This window comes from Arachis ipaensis, chromosome B6 (assembly GCF_059453495.1).
Source record: "Arachis ipaensis isolate K30076 ecotype BB chromosome B6, ASM5945349v1, whole genome shotgun sequence".
NCBI lineage: Eukaryota > Viridiplantae > Streptophyta > Magnoliopsida > Fabales > Fabaceae > Arachis > Arachis ipaensis.
The window spans coordinates 83,730,157-83,737,122 of record NC_142441.1 but is presented as its reverse complement, the minus strand read 5'-3'; the positions used below and the strand labels follow the sequence as shown (position 1 = coordinate 83,737,122).

Sequence of the window (6,966 nt, the reverse complement as noted above, 5' to 3'; positions counted from 1 at the left end):
TCTTTCCTCCTCATCTCTTTCTAAGTATTTTATTTATCTACTAACACTTTTCTTCCACCCAAGAATTCGAACCCACTCTTCACCTATGTGTTTGGATTCTTATCTTTTCCTTCCTCTATTCTTCTCTTCTTATACTTACATAAGGAATCTCTATACTCTGACATAGAGGATTCCATATTTTCTTTTCTATTTTCTTCTTTTTCATATGAGCAGGAACAAGGATGAGAACATTCTTGTTGAAGCTGATCCTGAACCTGAAAGGACTCTGAAGAGGAAGCTAAGGGAAGCTAAAGCACAACTCTCTGGAGAAAATCTGACAGAAATTTTCGAAAAAGAAGGAGACATGGCCGAAAATAATAACAATGCAAGGAAGATGCTTGGTGACTTTACGGCACCAAATTCTAATTTACATGGAAGAAGCATCTCAATCCCTGCCATTGGAGCAAACAATTTTGAGCTAAAGCCTCAATTAGTTTCTCTGATGCAACAGAACTGCAAGTTTCATGGAATTCCATAAGAAGATCCTTTTCAGTTCTTAACTGAATTCTTACAGATCTGTGATACTGTTAAGACCAATGGGGTTGACTCCGAGGTCTACAGGCTTATGCTTTTCCCGTTTGCTGTAAGAGACAAAGCTAGAATATGGTTGGACTCTCAACCTAAGGATAGCCTGGACTCTTGGGATAAGCTGGTCAAGACTTTCTTAGCCAAGTTCTTTCCTCATCAAAAGCTTAGCAAGCTTAGAGTGGATGTTCAAACCTTCAAACAGAAAGAAGGTGAATCCCTCTATGAAACTTGGGAGAGATATAAGCAACTGACCAAAAAGTGTCCTTCTGACATGCTTTCAGAATGGACCATCCTGGATATATTTTATGATGGTCTGTCTGAATTATCAAAGATGTCATTGGACCATTCTGCAGGTGGATCCATTCACCTAAAGAAAACACCTGCAGAAGCTCAAGAACTCATTGACATGGTTGCAAATAACGAGTTCATGTACACTTCTGAAAGGAATCCTGTGAGTAATGGGACGCCTCTGAGGAAGGGAGTTCTTGAAATTGATACTCTAAATGCCATATTGGCTCAGAATAAAATATTGACTCAACAAGTCAATATGATTTCTTAGAGTCTGAATGGATTGGAAGCTGCATCCAATAGTACTCAAGAGGCATCTTCTGAAGAAGAAGCTTATGATCCTGAGAATCCTGCAATAGCAGAGGTGAATTACATGGGGTAACCCTATGGAAATACCTATAATCCCTCATGGAGAAATCATCCAAATTTCTCATGGAAGGATCAACAAAAGCCTCAACAAGGCTTTAATAATGGTGGAAGAAACAGGTTTAGCAATAGCAAACCTTTTCCATCATCCACTCAGCAATAGACAGAGAATTCTGAGCAGAATCCATCTAGCTTAGCAAATATAGTCTCTGATCTATCTAAGGCCACTTTAAGTTTCATGAATGAAACAAGGTCCTCCATTAAAAATTTGGAGGCACAAGTAGGCCAGCTGAGTGAAAGGTTCACTGAAACTCCTCCTAGTACTTTCCCAAGCAATACAAAAGAGAATCCAAAAAGAGAGTGCAAGGCCATTACCTTGTTTGGTGTGGCCGAACCCAAAGAGGAGGAGGAGGACGTGAATCCTAGTGAGGAAGACCTCCTGGGACATTCACTGACCAATAAGGGGTTTCCCTTTGAGGAACCAGAGGAATCTGAGGCTCATCAAGAGACCATAGAGATTTCATTGAACCTCTTTTTACCATTCATGATCTCTGACGACTATTCATCTTCTGAAGAAGATGAAGACATTGCTGAAGAGCAAGTTGCTCAATATTTAGGAGCAATCATGAAGCTGAATGCCAAATTATTTGGTAATGAGACCTGGGAGGATGAACCTCCATTACTCATCAAGGAACTAAATGCCTTGGTTCAGCAAACTCTACCTCAAAAGAAACAGGATCCTGGTAAATTCCTAATTCCCTGTAACATAGGCATTATGACCTTTGAGAAGGCTCTGTGTGACCTGGGGTCAGGAATAAACTTAATGCCACTCTCTGTAATGGAGAAACTTGGGATCTTTGAGGTGCAAGCGGCCAGAATCTCATTAGAGATGGCAGACAACTCAAGAAAATAGGCTTATGGACTAATAGAGGACGTGCTAGTAAAGGTTGAGGGCCTTTACATCCCTGCAGATTTCATAATCCTAGACACTGGGAAGGAAGAAGATGAATCTATCATCCTTGGAAGACCCTTCCTAGCCACAACAAGAGCTGTGATTGATGTGGACAGAGGAGAGTTGGTCCTCCAACTGAATGAGGACAACCGTGTGTTTAAAACTCAAGGATCTCCTTCTGTAACCATGGAGAGGAAGCATGAAAAGCTTCTCTCACTGCAGAGTCAACCAAAGCCCCCACAGTCAAACTCTAAGTTTGGTGTTGGGAGGCCACAACCAAACTCTAAGTTTGGTGTTGAACCCCCACATTCAAACTCTAAGTTTGGTGTTGGGAGGTTCCAACAATGCTCTGAATATCTGTGAGGCTCCATGAGAGCTCACTATCAAGCTATTGACATTAAAGAAGCGCTTGTTGGGAGGCAACCCAATGTTATTTAATTATATCTATTTTATTTTATTGTTATTTTATGTTTTTTTTAGGTTGATGATCATGTAGAGTCACAAAAACTACTGAAAAATCAAAAACAGAATGAAATACAGCTCACCCTGGAGGAAGAACTTACTGGCGTTTAAACGCCAGTAAGAAGCATCAAACTGGCGTTTAACGCCAGAAAGAAGCATCAAGCTGGAGTTAAACGCTAGAAACAAGCACTAGACTGGCGTTAAACGCCAGAACAGAGCATGGAAGTGGCGTTAAATGCCAGAAACAGGCTACATTTGGGCATTTAACGCCAAAAACAAGCGGCAAGCTGGCGTTCAACGCCAGACATGCATGCAAAGGGCGTTTTACATGCCTAATTGGAGCAGGGATGTTAAGTCCTTGATCCCACTGGATCTGTGGACCCCACAGGATCCATCAGGATCTGTGGGCCCCACAGGATCCCCACATTTTCTTCTCTCCTCTTCACACCTTTTCATAACTCTCTTCCACAAATACCCCTCACCAATCACCTCAATCAGTCTTCCCCATCACCTCTTCACCACTCAGATCTATCCTCTCTTCCCCAAAAACCCCACCTACCTCCAAAATTCAAACTCTTTTCCCTCCCAAACCCAACCCTAATGGCCGAACCCTAAACTCCCCCCACTCTTATATAAACCCTTCATTCCTTCTTCATTTTCACACAACACAACCCTCTCTTCTTCCCCTTAGCCAAATACACACCTCTCTTCCTCTTCTCCATTTTTCTTCTTCTTCTCCTTCTTTCTTTCTACTTTTGCTCGGGGACGAGCAAACATTTTAACTTTGGTGTGGTAAAAGCATAGCTTTTTGTTTTTCCATAACCATTAATGGCACCTAAGGCCAGAGAAACCTCAAGAAAGAGGAAAGGGAAGGCAATTGCTTCCACCTCTGAGTCATGGGAGATGGAGAGATTCATCTCAAAGGTCCATCAAGACCACTTCTATGAAGTTGTGGTCAAGAAAGAGGTGATCCCTGAGGTCCCTTTTAATCTCAAAAAGAGCAAATATCCGGAGATCCGACAAGAGATTAAAAGAAGAGGATGGGAAGTTCTCTCTAATCCTATTCAACAAGTCAGGATCTTAATGGTTCAAGAGTTCTATGCAAATGCATGGATCACTAGGAACCATGATCAAAGTGTGAACCTGAATCCAAAGAATTGGCTTACCATGGTTCGGGGAAATTACTTAGATTTCAGTCCAGAAAATGTAAGGTTGGCGTTCAACTTGCCCATGATGCAAGAAAACGCACGCCCCTACACTAGAAGGGTCAACTTTGATCAAAGGTTGGACCAAGTCCTCATGGACATATGTGTGGAAGGAGCTCAATGGAAAGTTGACTCAAGAGGCAAGCCGGTTCAATTGAGAAGATTGGACCTTAAGCCTGTAGCTAGAGGAAGGCTGTTGTTTATTCAACGCTCAATCATTCTTACTAGTAACCGGTCTGAAGTTACCATAGACTGGGCCATCATGATCCATAGTATCATGATTGGGGAGGAAGTGGAAGTTCATAAGATTATACATCAAGAAATCTACAAGGTGGCTGACAAGTCCTCCACTTTGGCAAGGTTAGCCTTTCCTCACCTCATTTGTCACCTCTGCAATTCGGCTGGAATTGACATAGAGGGAGACATTCTCATTGAAGAGGACAAGCCCATCACTAAGAAGAAGAAATCATGGACTTCAACAAGAGCATGAGGAAATTCCTCAACATGAAATCCCTGAGATGCCTCAAGGGATGCACTTTCCTCCATAAAACTATTAGAAGCAATTCAACACTTCCCTAGGAGAATTAAGTTCCAACATGGGACAACTAAGGGTGGAGCACCAAGAGCACTCCATCATCCTCCATGAGATTAGAAAAGATCAAAGAGCTATGAGGGAGGAGCAACAAAGACAAGGAAGAGGCATAGAGGAGCTCAAGAGCACCATTGGTTCTTCAAGAAGAGGAAGATGCCACCCTCACTAAGGTGGACCCGTTCCTTAATCTCCTTGTTCTTATTTTCCTGTTTTTCGGTTTTTGAGCCTTATGTTTATTTATGTTCGTGTCTTATTACATGATCGCTAGTGTTTAAGTGTCTATGCCTTAAAGTTATGAATGTCCTATGAATCCTTCACCTCTCTTAAATGAAAAATGTTTTAATTACAAAAGAACAAGAAGTACAGAGTTTCGAATTCATCCTTGAAATTAGTTTAATTATTTTGATGTGGTGACAATACTTTTTGTTTTCTGAATGAATGCTTGAATAGTGCATATGTCTTTTGAATTTGTTGTTTATGAATGTTAAATATATTGGCTCTTGAAAGAATGATGAAAAGGAGACATGTTATCTGATAATCTGAAAAATCATAAAATTGATTCTTGAAGCAAGAAAAAGCAGTGAAGAACAAAGCTTGCGAAAAAAAAAGAGAAAAGAAAAAAATAGCGAAAAAAAAAGGAAAAGAAAAGGTGATGCACATAAACTAGTTATGCTACGATTTAGGAAATTGCACGATCGGCAAAATTCCTTCCGGCAAGTGCACCGGTTATCGTTGTCAAGTAAAAACTCACAATAGAGTGAGGTCGAATCCCACAAGGATTGGTTGATTGAGCAATTCGGATTAGAAGTGTGTTCTAGTTGAGCGGAATCAAGATTTGAGATGAGAATTGCGGAATGTAAAATTGGCGGGAAAAGTAAATGACAAGAAAATTAAATGGCTGAATCTTAAATTGCATGTATTAAAGAGCAGAATGTAAATTGCTGAAATTAAAAGGGAATGGGGGTGATTGCAAGAATTGAATTGCAGAATGTAAAGAGAAAGTGGAAATCAGAAATGGGGAATTCATTGGGTTTAGGAGATATTGAAATCTCCGAATCAAAACATGTATATCTCTTCCTCAACCAATGCATTCATTGAATTTTGCTTGGCAATCTTATATGATTGGATCCCAATCCCTTGGCTCACCAATTCTCTCTAAAAACAAACAAATTCCCAATCCCTTGGTTTAAATGTTCATAAGAAGAGATGATGCTCGATCACTGATTATACCACACAGTTTCATGAACCACAATTTGGTAGGATTACATGTCACAATATCCATCCAAACCCCAGTCCAATTCACTGTGAGAAAGCTTCTCTAGCATGAATCCTCCATTCCTTTCCCAAGGCTCCGAAGGATTCCAAGTATGGGTAGTTTCTTTCCCAAGACAACTACTCAATGGAATTAGATCGAGAAGCTTTCTAACAAAATTCAAGAGAAAAGATTGAAGAAGAAGATAAACTATTATTGATTCATTGAATTACAATAGAGCTCCCTAACCCAATGAAAGGGGGTTTAGTGAATCATAGCTCTGAATTCAATTACAAAGAAAAGGGAAACTAGCTAAAAGTAAAAGTAAAAGTCCAAGTCCCCATCAGGGGCTGGATTCCCCTTCAATCCCCCCCTCTCTAAATGCAGAAACTAAGGCCTTTAAATAGGCTCCCTAAATTACAAAATGAAAATGAAATTCAAAGCAAATTACAATCAAATGAAAATAAACTATTCTAGATGATTCTTGTGGCCTTGATTTGGTGTTGTTGATGGGCCTTGCTTGCTTGAAGGGCTGAGTGACATAATTGATCCAAAAAGGATAATGATCCATTAAACTACACTCAAATGTTGCACCCCCTTTCTTGAGTCGTCACTTTGTTCTCTTGTCAACCTTGCCAATTTGATGCCAAATATAGACTATTATACCTCGTTGGAAAGCTATGGATGTCAGCTTTCTAACGCAACTGGAAGCACCTCAATTGGATCTCTACAACTCGAGTTATACTCCATGGAAGGTGAAGAGGTCAGCTGGCCTGATTGCATGTTGGTACTATGCTCTTCTATGCACATTACGGGGCTGTTTTCTCCCTCAATTTTTAGTATCCACCATGCATGCCATATATGCTTGGAAAGCTCTAGATGTCTTCTTTCCAATGCATTTTGAATCACCTCATTTGGAGTTTTGTAGCTCAAGTTATTTATGTTTGAAGAAGGCATGGTCAAGCTGTTCCATATAACACGTTTAAGCTTCAGTTTAAGGTTAAACTGAAGCTTAAACGTGGATAAAGGAAGGGCAGCCCTGGAGGTCGAACACGTTTAACCTCCAGTTTGAGGTCAAACTGGAGGTTAAACGTGGAAGCTTAGAATGGTAGCCCTGGAGGTGTCGAACACGTTTAACCTCCAGTTTGAGGTCAAACTGGAGGTTAAACGTGGAAATGGAGAGAGCAACCCTGGAGGAGAAAGGCTGTCGAACACGTTTAAGCTCCAGTTTGAGGTCAAACTGGAGCTTAAACGTGGAAATGGCTCCCTGGTGCTATTCCCA

At 40.7% G+C, this 6,966-nt stretch overlaps 1 non-coding gene across 1 annotated transcript; it reads right to left on the bottom strand.

Moving 5' to 3' along the window:
- Nucleotides 1–736: 736 nt before the first annotated feature.
- LOC148561567 (small nucleolar RNA R71) lies at nucleotides 737–844 on the bottom strand. The gene has a single exon (XR_015888232.1). It is a non-coding gene; the product is annotated as a small nucleolar RNA R71 (small nucleolar RNA).
- Between the last annotated feature and the right edge of the window lie 6,122 nt (nucleotides 845–6,966).